Source organism: Ambystoma mexicanum, chromosome 5q (genome assembly GCF_040938575.1).
Source record: "Ambystoma mexicanum isolate Mex_15411 chromosome 5q, UKY_AmexF1_1, whole genome shotgun sequence".
In the NCBI taxonomy this organism is placed as follows: Eukaryota; Metazoa; Chordata; class Amphibia; order Caudata; family Ambystomatidae; genus Ambystoma; species Ambystoma mexicanum.
Window position 1 is genome coordinate 957,029,569 of NC_090933.1, and position 14,892 is coordinate 957,044,460.

Consider the following 14,892-nt stretch of genomic DNA (forward strand, 5'->3'; position numbering starts at 1 on the left):
CAAGTGGTAAAGCTGTTTTAAAAACAAGTCTTTAAAACAGGGAGTATAACGGACATCAACAAACGCCGCACAGACTAATCTTGAAGCATTTCATAGAAAACAACACTTTTATAGTAAAAACTCATTGTAAGTGAAATCATACTACGTGGCAAATAAGAAAAACCTACGGGAGGTTGTGGTTGGTGAAAGGGGAACATCCACATATACTTTTGATGGGATACAAGGATTTGATTGAATCTCTTAGGTCAGGTGGGCAACTAAACTCATCCCAAGAGCAAGTCATCTTCTGTGTCATGAAAATATACAACATACTATTGGCTTATCAAACTAATGGGCTCATTAATACGTGGCCCTCTACAATTAGTTGGCACACTTTTACCCTTCTAGAAGTTTCCACACGCTAGAGGCACGCAACTTGGACTCCAGGTGCTTGGGGTTTGGCCTGGTCATTCCTCCCCACCCAATTAACCCAACATCCATCATCACTCCTGCGGTCTGCCATTTAGTAATATCTTTGAACTTGGCCTTGCTGAGTCTCACTGCACCCGAGAATAAAAGGGAGTGAAGCATGGCCTTATCTTCTGGTTTCGGTTTAGCAGGACCCAAAGTCTATTCTCATCTGATCATGTGACTAAAGACCACATTTTCGAGCTCTTCGTTGCATTTTAATACCATTAAATTAAGAAATCTTGGCACCCTCAACGGTTTTCATTATACCTCAAACAGGAGCTTTGCTTGCTTCTCACGTTTTTGTATCTTCTCGAGTACATGGAAAGGATCTTGGTGGGCCCGACTCTTGACTCTGTGCCAGGCAAGCCTTTCTCGAATCTTCCTTCGCCGTCAGCTATTACTCTGCTGCGCCACACTTCCAATTCTTCCATTTATGGGTCCTACTTTGCTAACGTGTGTTGTGGAACATCCAGCTTCTATATATTCCTATGTATATACATTGGCACATCGCTGCAATCTATTCACTACATAAACAGCCTTAGGATTATTTCGTCTACTTGCATTACTGCATCTGTACAATTGTAAAATGAGTTTGCATTTTCTTCAGTGCCTCTCCGCAGATGAAATCTTCTTCTCAGGGGCGAAATGTTATGTTCTTCCTTACTTCGCCATCAGGTTCTACAGGGTCTATATCCTTACTTCATATATATCTCTTCTGTGTGTGTCACCTCTACTTCATGTGACATCAGTTCTTTCTTTCATTCATTTTTACACCTCTTCTGGAACTTCCTTCAGAAGATCATAATTTCTTTATGGATACATATAGGGTTTTCTCAATGGATACCTTGTTTCAAGGACTTTTTGCGGTTTTGGCACTTTTACTGGTATTGCACATGTCACAATTTCCAGTTGCCAACATATTGGAGAACAGGGGCAGAACTTCTGGTAGAGGTACTTGGCTCCTCCTCTACAGGGACATTGGAATAATCCGCAGGCCCCTAGAGCCATGACACCAAACCCTTTAACTGGAAGTTATTGCAAACAGGAGGGCCATTCGAAAAACAAGTGCCCACTTAGACCCCAGAGACAACAGCAAGAGGGTAGCAGTATTTCCAACATCCAGGTGCCACCACAGGGAAGTCACCCCTAGAGACACGGCTCCCGCAGTACCAAAGCCCCAGTTTGCAAACCCAAATACTAATCTCTTTGTCCCCAGAGGGAATGGGGGGTGGTCTGACTGAATTTTGGCAACCAGAAGGTGAAGGGGCTTTAGAAGTATTAATGATCCCAGTTGACCAGGAGGGACCTTATGTACAATGCCAGGTTCAGGGGCTACTAATACCATGTCTGGTAGATACTGGGACAAACCAATCTGCTTTGCAAATGAACAATTTTCTTATGTCCCTAGTTCAGGGTAGACGGTAAGAGTGGTAGGCCGATCGAATACCACTGTCATACACCAGGTGACAGAGCCTCTTACCATTACGTTTGGGCCCATTACCGATCAACATGCTTTTCTTTTAAGTACCACCTCGCCCGTGAATTTACTGGGAAGAGATTTACTGTGCAGAATGAGGTGCACCATCAATTGGACCACTGATGGAGTGGTTTTGAGTGTACCCTCAGAAAATGAAGTAGCAATGATGGCTAAATTAAGAGAAGACACGGGGGGAGAGGTGGGCATAGATGAGCAATGGTCAGAGCATATACAGGAATTGATCAATTCTATACCATGGTGTCTGTGGGCCAACCTTAATAATGAGGTAGGATATATACACACTGCTGAACCAGTAAGAATAAAAAGGTACATCCATTTAAAGGTTGCCTCGCACACCCCATTACCCCCTGAAGTCTGAAACATAGGTAGGAATCACTGCAGTCATTTAATCTTTTCTTATTCAGGGAATATTAGATCAAACCATTTGCTTATTCAACATCCCTATTTTTCCAGGAAAAGAAGCCAAGCAAGGCGGTATATCAATTTGTCCAGGACTTATGTACTATTAATGCCATGGTGATACCTTACTTTCCCGTGGTGCCAAATCCAGCAACCATACTAGTGTATATTCCACCAAGAACAATACATTTTACAGTGGCGACATGTGATTGCTTTCTTCTCAGTTCCCATAATAAGGACAGTCAGTACCTTTTTGCATTTTCACACAGGGTGGTTCACAGTATATGAGGACCTGTTTGTCCCAGGAGTATAACAGAGACCCCCAACCCTCTTTTCACAATTGAAGACAGATCTGGACGATATAAAATTGCCTGGTAAGTCTGTGTTGATACAATACATTGATGTGTTAATTGCCTCTCCCTCATACACAGCTTGCAAAGAAGCTACCAGGGTCCTCTAACAGCATTGGCAGAGAAAGGGCATAAGGCTTAGAAGTAGAAGCTACAGTTATGCACCCTCAGGGTGCATTATCTGGGACATGACATTACAAAGGGATGTCGGCTGGTATACGCTTCTCGGAAAGAGACCATGTATAACAAACAAAAACCTCAGAATACAACGCAAATGCAAGCTTTCCTTGGGGCAGTAGGCTACTGCCGGTAATGGATCACTGAATTTGAAGAAATAGTTAAAACCACTTCACCACTATACCCGATTGAAAACTTTTGAACCACTGCAGTAGACAGTAGAAACAGAAGAGGCAGTCACACAAATAAAAGATAGTTAGCGGAGGTACCTGCATTGGGTCTGCCCGATTACAAAAAGGGATTTACCTTGTACTGCCATGAGAGAAAGGGGCTTGCTCTGGCTGTTCTTACCCAGAAGCATGTCATCCATCACAGACCCATAGCATATTACAGTAAAGAATTGGACCCAGTTGTGGCAGGAATGCCACCCTGTCTACAATCAGTAGCTGTAGCAGTTCTAGTAGTCTAACAAAGTGAGATATTGCATTAAAGACACCTATAAAGTTGGCTGTTCCACATGCTATGGTATCATTATTATTGAAGACAAAAACTCAGCACATGTCAGTATGGAGAGCTAGCAAATACGAACTTCTTTGAACATAACCATGACTAGATACTCTGTTCACTGCAGGACATACTTTACATGTAGTGGGCAGAGCCATACCCCACCCAATCAGGCCTTTCCAACATCTCCACATAGACTAAGTTGATATGATCCAGGTGTACCAGGGCTACCGCTACATTACAGTGGTTGTATGCCTGTTCTCATGATGGATCAAAGCTGGTCCCTGTTCACACCCAGACGCCCTAAGGGCAGCAAAATTCCTCGTTATAGAGGTATTCCCACAATGGGGTGTGTGTAAGGCCCTGCGGTCAGACAATGGGCCTCATTTCATGAATGAGACCTTCGAGCACTTCACAACCCTGCTGGGGATACAGCACACATTCTCCTGTTCCTATCACAGCAAGCAAACAGGATGTGTGAGCGCCTCAATGGCCTGCTCAAAGAAAAGATTGCAAAGATAAAGGTCACATTAAAAAGAGGGTGGCTTCACTGTTTTCCCTTAGCACTGTTCGCATTCCGAAATCAGCCCGGGTTTGACCACCACTTAATACCCCATGAGGTGGTAACAGGACAGCACATGTGACTACCCTGGCTCGTCCCATTAGGGCAATGACATATGCAAATGCAACCTCTGATGTCCTTGTAAATGAAATTAATGAATATGTGGCTTCTTTGAGGGCTAGTGCATCTTTTAATTCTTGCCTACTGCAGGCACAGGGGGAGAGGTCAAAGAACAGAGCGGAAGATATCATCCCAGCCACAAGTTAAAGACTCCTCAAGCAACCATTACTTTATACAGGGGACACTGTCCTACTCCGGTGTTTTGTAACGCCCTAGTTCATACCAAAATTTGAGGGCCCCTATCCTGTAGAGAAAGCAACAGACCAGACCATGCAGTAAAATTAAATGGGAAGAAAGTATGGAATTACATTGGAGACGTTAAGCCCTGCCAAGCTGAGACCTCTTACCGTCTAAAAGAAGACGATTTGATGCAAGAAGAAGACAAAGAAAAAGTAGAAGAACAACAACTGCAGATAACATTGTCCAGAGCCAGAGAGTTAGGAAAGGACAATACGCACAACTAGACCAGGCACACCATATTTTCCTTACAATAGGTATTCATCGAGAAAGTAAAGGCTGTCCAAGCCATAGGGTTTTAAATAGACGTAACTCACTTCAGGAAGGCTTCATCTTTTTTGTGATACGGACAGAGACTGAACAAGCGATTCCTCGAAGGATATATTTTCATGCTTTCCTGTTATATGCTGCCCACAATTGACAAGTGGAAATCAGTCTGTGATTTCTCTGCTTGGTGATTCGAGAATCCATATAGTGTGGGAGTGATTGCTCTTTGCAGCTCTCGTCCAATACTATAGGCATAGAGCTTAATCTAACATAGACTAAAACAATGATAATGCATTTCTCAGGCTTTTCAGGTGTGTTGCACAAACCCGCTGGGCCCACAGAAAGAAACACCCAAGGATAACAACATGGGAAATTTAATTCATAATATTGTGAGAATGTTTTGTGCCTTCTGCTGTCACCTTGTTCTACGAAGATTGTTGTTTTCCCAAGCACAAACTCTGACTGTTACTAACGTATACCTGATCCATGCAGTTATGAAAGCCATATATGGGTAGGCAAAGAGAGTAAGGCACAGTGCAGAAGTAGATTTGAACCAGGTAAATTCTTGCATAACTGATTCGGCCTGTATAACAAACAACATGTGGTATGTCTGCTCTCTCATCCCCTATGCCATTAGTGCCTCCAAATGAAATTCTGCCTCATGCATTTATTGCTCTGCACCACAAGGGGACGATTTTAAGGGAAGCGTGCCAGACTAAGGTGGATGTCCAAGAAGACGTTCCTGTAAGAAGATAACTATATAAAGATAAAAGTATAGAGTATATCACAAACAGGCCACGCCACGCAAGGCGGAAGTCCAGACAGTTACACAGAAGGAGTTGCAATGTCCCAAGACAGGACCCATAGAAATAGGAGGAATGCCAGGGTGCTGGGAAAGACTGCAGATGCTGGTGTATGGACAAGTATGCACAACAGACGGCTGGAAAGAAGGAGTGGTTGGGAGCAAAGTGCATGCGGTCTTAACAGTTCCTGTGGAAGTAGTGCAGCAGGAAAATGACAGGTGCCTCAAGGAATGGGAAGCAAGTGCCAAACTGCTCACATGGGTATAAAACGAAGCAGGGTCCATGCCCATTATACCGCTCAAGGGAGCGGCTTTATGTTTCCAGAATTATTGCGAAGTAGAGGTTGTGGAAAATCAAGGATGTAAGCATATTTTGAAGATAACAGGCATGAATGTCGGAATAGCTGTGCTCATGGACCACTACTGTACCTGCGGGTTGAAGGCATTCTTGCAGCTGCCACCCAACTGGGGATGAATATGTTCACTTGTACATCTGAACACCCGAGCATTAGTAGTCCCTCGGAAAGACATACAAATAGAGGGGATCCCTAAAATGGATACGAGCAAAAGAAAGAAGAGATATGTGGGGTTGACCACAATGAAAAGAGGGACTTATGCCTCATCAGATATGGAAAAGGCAATGGATGCGATACCACCAGAGCACAGGCTGTTCAGCAGAATGGAGATGTTCTTTGCATCTATCGTTCCAGCAGTCCAAGCAAGAACAATTGCTAAATGGCTCCAGATTACACTTTGGTAGCTGACGCAGACAATAAACTCAACCGTCAAGGGGTTCAACACCATCAAGGAAGAGCTGAGAAGAGTTAGGCTAACAGCCCTCCAAAATAGATATGTTCTAGAACTCCTCACAACCATGGAGAGAGAGGTTTGTGCCAAGAGTGAGTCTTCTTGCTGTACATTGGTTCCTGCCAATGAAAACAATAATGGGACTCTGATATAGGCCAACACCCGGGTCTCTGAGCTGCACACGAAGATAGGCAGAAATAAAAAAACTTGGCAGCAGATTTGATATTAATGGTGCTGACATTTCAGAATAATCATCACACAGTGTGGTAAGACAACTAAGAAGACTTAAGGGATGCAAGAATTGGTTGACGTAGGGACTGAAGAAGATGAGGAAACAAAAACACGAAATGCACTGCAATCGCAATTACAATTGACGCAGTGTCCTCTGTTCCAGACAGGAACGGTGTTCCAGTATCCATAGAACACTTGTGATTATCGGGGAAAATGTGTTTGGTATAACCCTGCTGGGGACTGCAGTTGCGTTACATGGAGCTTGGATGATCATGCAAAATACTATGGACATCTCAGAGGGATAACAAAGGTTTGGCTCCTGAAACTGCAGATGAACGGAGAGGGTGGTGTAGGTAATGTGGTCGAAAGGTCGACCAGAGGGGTGATCGTAGAAGGGGAGCCAAATCTGACTCTCATGCCCCCAAACATGACTCAACATGAAGGCAGAGAAAAAACAGATGTGCCTCACTCTCAGGCTCCTCACTGTGATCATCGCTGTATTGCTGGTTGAGAAGCGTTACTCCCTCAGACAGCCATTCAGACCATACCCAATCGATGATCTTAACGACATGGAAATGACATTGATCAAGCAAGTCGACTAACTTCAAAACCAGAGATTAATGAAATCATCACTGACATCACAGCATAGCTGCACTTATATATGAAGTACATATTCATCCATTCACGAAGTTGCACAAACATGCACTAGTTTATTGCATATAAGCACAAAGCACATGCTTATGACCCACAGAGGTAGAGGACGGACACAACCATCCTCTGCTATCACTTTGTATAGATTGGCCGGGGCCCGCTAGCAGTCACCCCACTTATTAGCAGAGAACAATTGGTCCATCAAAGACTCCCTGCCACAAGAATGGAAGACACAGCCATGGAGAAAAGTTACTGGGCCTCGTTACAAGTTTACTGGTCTGGAAACAACGGTGCCGGTAAGCTCACCAGCACGCTTGTTTCCAGACCAGCAAACTACATGTCTGCCTGCCATGGCCGCAATGGCTGTCAAGTCTGACCCTGCTTGGGGCAGTGGCCACGGTAGGCAGACAGTTCATGGAAGCACCGGCACCGTTAACAACAGTGCCAGCGCTTCAGAGTCTCCACTCCCAGGGAGTCCTATGGGACTCTATGGGAATGGGGACTTACATTTTATTGGCGCCTGACTTCCCAGGTCATCAGACTTGTAATCTCCCCATGAAGTAAGGCGCTGGTAAAATATTACGAGTTCAGCGGCAACCCGCCGGTAGCACTCGCAGGGTTACCGCCAAACTTGTAATGAGGCCCACTGTCATTTAGTAGCAAAACATAGTGACAGGGATCACACTAGAAAAACAAGTATCCTGCAGAGCTCTCATCTTCTAAGCATGTGCCAGGCGTTTTTAGCCCATTGTGACAGCACATCACAAATTCAGGTTCTATCTCAGAAACCTACCACACATTTACATTGGTCAGTTTGGATAAGCTACATACAGGAGCTATATGGGTTAATTCTATTGGATAGCCATATCTAGTGGCTCCTCCTAGTACTACCTATACTAGTATCAATCTACAATGTTGCAGGGTTGCAGAGAGACCATTGGCCCTTACAACAAATGATAGCCCCACGTGAAAGGTGAATCTGAATTGGGCAGAATGTGTCCTCTCATCCTTGGGACCCTGGATGGTTACCAGACTGAGTGTACCTTTTCAAGCAACGGGAATGAACATGAAGGTGCGAAGTGTCCCCTAATGTTGCCATCTCTCATCACCTAAGCTTGGGAGAGTGCATTCAGTTAGCAGTTGTTACTTTTCCCTCCGGTTCGATGGGAACAGTCCCCTTTTTCTGCCCCGTTCGGCTGGGTCATGTGTGTGGAGACCACGAAATGGAGCTGTCCTGCTTTTATTATGAGGATTTTAGCCTGATTTTCTGCAGGTGGCTCATTGTCTTGGTAACTGGAAATTTCCTGTCGCCACTTGTCCTTGGCTGGGTGCATTGTTTCTGCTTGCCTGTGGCTGCAACGATCATATCTGCCTCTCCATGTACCCGAGGCCTGTCTCTCCTTTGTCCTCCATTTCAGAGACCTACAGCTTCCATATCATTCCATATGGTTTATCTATGTTAGTAGCAGTCAAGCATGTGCAAGCTAAATATATGAATTATTTGCATCTTGCGGTTTCAGCTTTGAAAAAGAACATTAGTATACAGAAATATGTATGTGTATCCGTCCTCTACCTAATGTTAGCACAGATGCTTCCATTGCAGCACATCAAGCCTCCTTGCCAGAAGCATTAGGCCACAGAGGTTGAAAAGGGCTAGGGGAATAGCACCTCAGGAATTGAACTGCACCTTGCAGCCAAGAATAGTCAAAAGAAGGCAAGTGATAAAGTTAGCATATGCCCCTTTAGCTTGCAAGATCTAATGCTCACCCAAGCTCCTCCAAACTTGTGGGGATGCACTGGAAACCTCACAGCTTTTACAAGATTTCCTGGAGCTCTGGTAAACAGCCCTGTGGGATTTCCAGAGGAAGTAGTGCATGTTGAGCCAGTTATGAGCCATTTCCTCCTTCCTTCTTGTTAATGTGGATTCTTGTGATAGCTCTCCCAAATAATGACAAGTGCGAACACTGACTTTTCATTACCCTTCTGTGTTTCCCAACCAGTTTTTGAATGAAGTACCTGGAGTGTACTTGGAGTCTGCCTGTAGATCCTTGGGCTAGCTCCTTCACTGGCCAATTAAAATAGACCTGCTTGTGTGGGCTTCCGTTGGTGAAAAGTATGCGTGTTGGTTTGTCCCAATGTTCAGTTCGGCTCATATTAAATAGAGTGTATGAATGGCACCTCTTAAGCATCAAAAGGTCACTAACCAGTTTCTGCTCTTCTTTTACAGATCACACCAACTCAGTACCTTTGCATAAGGATTGGGATCCAAGTAACGGGCACCCTTCCGGTAGAAGCCCCTTAAACTCTTGGCCTCAGAGTTGTCCTTCGTGACCAGCAAATGAGGAGCATGCTGAGTATAAGTGGTGCATTCAGGATGCATAAGTGTATCCTTGTGGTAAGTGGGATGCAGTAAGTATGATGTTGGCCACATGATGCTGGAAACATGACCCCAAGCATTCCAGATACAGAGGTTACCTGAATAGGTTGTACTGGTCACTAGGTTCCCCAGTAGTAGCTTCACAGTCTGGAGCCAGTGAGTGTCACTTGGGTGAACGGGGAGCACATCCTTCCAGTCAGGTGGGACTTCTATAGTCCTTGTTTCAAGATGGACACTGTGATTTCCTCATCCCGCGAGATTGTTTAATCTTGTGGAACTTGTTGTAAACAGTTGTGGGATATTTTGACCCACTCAGATGTGCCATGTTACACCACTTTGCTGCTTTGATGCCAGAAACAGCACAAAATGGATGTGCTGACTCCTGTGCGTGCCAAGATCCCTAAACTGTGCTTTGCAATAACCAGAAAATGGCTGCACCGGCCTGCCAACCCCTTTTCAGGTGGGGTAAAACAGAGTACTCACTGCAGGAATGTGTCAGTGTGCTCTGCAACATTTTACATGGAGCAAAGGAAAGAAGCAGCATTACTTCGCTGTAAACCCAAAATGCCTCTTTAAAATGTCATCTTTTCAACCTTTAAAGTGATGTTTGGTGCTAAATCCATCATTTCTACTAAACCACGGTGATTAAAGGCCCTGCAATGCCCAGGATCATTCTTGAGTCTCAGAGGAACCGGGCCTCATTTTAATGACAGCTCATACCAAAAGTATCTTTGAAAAAGCAACCCAGGGACTTTGTTTTTCAATTTTCCACAGGAAACACAGCTATGTATTTGCAACAAGAATCTCAGGAATCAGCTGTCCAGAGAAAGACTCTAAACAAATGCTTGATACATTTATCCATGCTGCAAACAATTCCAGCACTCAAGGGAAGGACTAGAGCTGACTATAATGTGTATTTGCTGTAGATTGTTAGGCAGAATTATATGCAGTACCCTTTGGGAACACCAGACACAATTAGTACTATAAGTGATGGTACAAATTCACCTCTGGTACAAGTCTGCAATTCACAGTAAAGTGGTAGCGATGGCTGAGCAGCCAGACTTATCTCAAGAGTAAAGTGAACAGTATCAATAGTTAAACAAAGGACAGCAATTACTATGATTCAAACAAACACTGACTCAAGGTTTTTGAGTAAAGGAATATCCATTTATTTACACATCAGTTATTAAACATTTCACTATGATCAAGCAGTTGAAAAATCATGTTTCTAATACACTACGCCACACCCAATAGATTCTGGACAAGTTAGGCTCAAAATAAAGTGTGAGCAAAATCGCACTCCAGTAATTTAAAAGGGAGGGAAAAACAAAGTTAGACAGAAGTTGAGCAGCACCAACAAGTAAGTAAGCAGGACAATCTAGAAAAAGGAACTACAGTGAGGAGATCAAATCAAGGGGCCTGGCCCAAAGTGAATGGACCAAAGTCTTTGCAGAGGAACACACAGATCAGGGTAGTTCGCGGTTAAGTCTTTGCCAAGAGTTCAGAACGAAGTTGGTCAGATGAAAAGTTACTTTAAAGAATACAGAAGGACAAGCCCTCGGATTGGTGAAAGATTTCACACACTTTCACCGTGGCTGGACGAAACGAACAACCGGGTTAGCATAGTACTTTTAGAGCAGAAGAATGCTGTAGCTGAGGCAGACGTTCCTGGCAGGTCCTGCAGGCTCATGGTTCCTGAAGTGACTGTTGGACTGACAAGACTGAGGAAGACTGGAGGGTCCTGCACTGCCCAGGGAAGAAACCAGCAACAGAGCAAAATGATGAATTAAAGGCAAGCTCCTTAAAACCTAAGCAGGGTCCGACCTTCCTGGCTATCCGGTTCACTGTAGCTGTGCACAGCAAATTCGAAGAGATGAGGGAGGCCTGGCTTGCAGTTTGGTGAACTGGTTGTTCCCGCCAGCTCAAAGGGAGAAGATTCCTTGCAGATCTTCCCTGTCGTCAGAGTTTGAAGATTCGGACCCGCAGCAGGGCATCACCGGGAGGTTCAGTTGTGGTAGAGGTCCTCTTCTGTCAAATTCTCTTCAGTTCTCTCGATCCAGTGGCGACTCTGCCTTCTCAGTCCAAGAGACCTGCTTTTTATGAAGTTTTCCCCCATTCACCCAGCCTAGCTGTCAATCACACAGCAGGGTGGCTGTCATCACAGCCAATCATACCAGAGTGCGACATGGGTCTCCAAGGAGACACTGTGCAGGGAGTCTCAAACCCCTCCCTCACATCCTGGCCCCCTCAGACATACAGGCACCTAAGGAGGGCTTCTGTGCAGAAGCCCGCGAAAGGCCAGTGAACAAAGGAACCAAACCTGGTTTGGCGCACAGAGTAAAACACGAGAAAGGCTTTTACAAAAAGAAATGGCGAATAAACCCAGCCGGAACGTATCAAAGTAAATTTGGTCCAGCGGGTTTAAGTTCGAGGCTACCAAGATAGCCTAAAGCAAAACCAAGGCTATTTAAAATAACTGCGGTATGAAAAATAGGGTAGTTACTACTGCCACCAGCCAAATCTTAATGAAAAGGGAACGAAACAATGTTCCATGAGAAGCAGACAAAAAGGGATAACTATTAACTTTTTCCAGAACTCTATGAAGGATAGTTTGTACTGGGTCTGTGAGTTTAAAAAGACTAATAAAGTCAATGGCAACTTTGCACGTCCTGGGAGACAATAGTCAGTCCCAGAAAATGGAGTCTGAGTTGGGAAGTCGAAAAGACAACGCTGTGTCACTGCACCAAAGGGGCTGTGTAACACACAGTAAAAAGATGATGCCTATGGAGTAGGTGAGGCTCTACAGTCTATGATCACAAACATGTTAAACACACACAGCAAAACAAATGTAAGAGTGGGAAACAAAGGCTCACACTCTTACCAGGTGAAAAAAATAAATCCTAGAAATCCAGCAAAGCGACTGAGGTACTCAGTAGGTAAGGGAAATTAGCCATTTTGGAGAATTCTCCCTAACACAGATGAAAACCGAATTTAAAAGAATAAGTTGAATGTGTTTTTTCCTGAATGAAGAGCAAAATTGCCTATTTTTAAAGTACATCATTGTGTAAAGGTTTGATTATTTAAGAATGTAAAAGGATTTGCTACTGTTAAAAATTCACCTAGAAACTGTTTAATTCCATAGGTTTAAAGTAAAGATTTAAAAGGTGAAACTCAAAGCTAAACCCAGTATGAATTAGTAAACTATATAAAAAAAACCTGCTCTGCCAGTGCAAGCCCTGAGAAAGGGTGACACCTCAACTGCTTCAACAGGAAAAGGCTAATTGCTAGCTGGAGGCTTTGAATCCCTAGGACAATGGGGCATTTCAAGTCGCATCATAAATTCGCCTTTGCCCCAGGCTAAGACAATAGCGGGCTAAGACCCTCACCCTTCCAGTGGGAGGGGCAGGAAGCTTCACTCACAAGGAAGAGGCCCCTCATTCTACTTCAAAGGGATTGACATTTGCTTACACTTAAAAAAGAAAAAAAACTGACAAGTGACATTTGGTGTTTAAAAAGCTTATTTTGCAACTGAACTTTAAAGACATTTAACTTGGCAGCGAGAATGAGATGAAATGTGAAAAGTGCATAATTCTAAATCTAATTTTATGCTATTCATTTGAAGACTTGGTAGGACTTACTGCTGCATAAGGAACAAAAGCTATAAAGAATGAGCGATTGTGCGAAAAGTATTAATGCCGCAAATATAACATGTTATACACCTATTCTAGGGGTAAAAGCATATCTATGTACAAAATTGGGAAATGTTAGGCCACATCTTTCAGGGTTAAAATTGCCAAAATGTAGCAGAAAGTCAAAACCAGGTCCCACAGATTTGGGATTTGGATTGATATGTGACCCACACAATATGTAATCTGTGTATCTGATTTTCTCAGAGGTCATAACTACATAAATATGTATTTGTGGGAAAGTTTTGGTTCCAGTGGCTAGGGGAGGTTCTAGTCATTGTAGAAATCATCCCATAATCATGACATCCTTTTCTGTCACCCACTCAGCAGAGAGCAAGGTGGAAACTGAATTCCTGCCCAATCCTAGCATGAGGGGTGTGGACATGATGTCATTTGGCATGATAAATAAGGAAACCTCACAGCACACACAGACACTGATTCCTGACTTCTTCCTGATTTTCTGCTTGGCACCCTGTTCCTGAATTCTCCATTCTTGTTCCGGATTTCTGATTTTCCTTACAAAGCCAAGTGCTCGGCATTGCTGAACTCCTTTTTCAGCTAGGCCTCAAAATTCTGAAACAAATCCCAAAACCTAAGGCGAGCATTCTTATACAGATGGCTTGCGACTACTAAATGCATGCCTGCTGCAAACTCACCATCCCACTGATCTCCAGTCTACAGTAAACCAGTAGTGCAGTCCAGTACAGTCCGATGACCAGAACTGCCCAGCTGACCCTATCCCGCCAGATGTTGCCTTGCTGTCCTTGGTTAGACCTGATCCGTGTGATGACCAGAACCTTTGACGGTCCAAAATCCTAAATTAAAGTGGACTGCAAGTATGAATAGGAAGCATAAAAAATCATAGCATCCTTTTCCCTGCTTTGTTCCATCTCAATCTCTAAGTCATCCTACCCTTACCTTAAGAACTTGTAATATTGTCACAACCATTCTTGAAACCTTGCCTTTGATTCTTTGCGCTAGTGCTAACTTCTTTCAATAATTGTGACTTGTGAAATCCTAAACCCTCAAACCTCCTTCAGGTAATCGGATTGGGTCCGCCATGGCTGGCGTGGAGGTGCTGGGGTTGGTTATGCAAAATAACTCTAGAGCTTACTGTGTTTCAATCTGGTAACCTAGCCTGAATGCCCTTATGTACAATATAACTATCCTTGTAAAAATTGATTTCTGTTTTCTTTTTTGTGCCTTTATTTTTCAAAAACGTGTCGCATTCAACATTGCATAACTCAATTAATGTAATAGCTAGAGACTTCATTTTACTCTGGATTATACCTAAGACCTGTAGATACATCCCGACCTAATAACTCACTCCAATTCAGTATATTTCACCCATTTTTATTAAAACACGTTTGGTTAAATTTAGGCGAGAATCCGCATTTCTGCAAAGTTTTAAATGTGTGATTTTTGTTTTAAAGTATTTTCAAACTTCCATTAAGATTCAAAGTGTTTACTTTTGCTCAAACTATAGCTCATGATTGTTAGCATCTTTTCAATGTTCCTCCAATAGAAATCTATACTGAATTAAGGATTTTTACACACTTTTCATTGTTTTGCTAAGCCATTTGCGAATATCATTTTAAAAGTGCAAGATTGCAAACCCATTTTTCTCTCTTTTTTGGGGAGGGAAGGTGGTGTTTAAATGCTCTTTACAGTTCTTTATTCCTGAATACCTGCTGCTTCCTTATTTCTATTCAGAATTGCTTATTGGTGGGTTGAGGAATATTGCAGGGGGACATCCTAACATAAGGGCTATCTT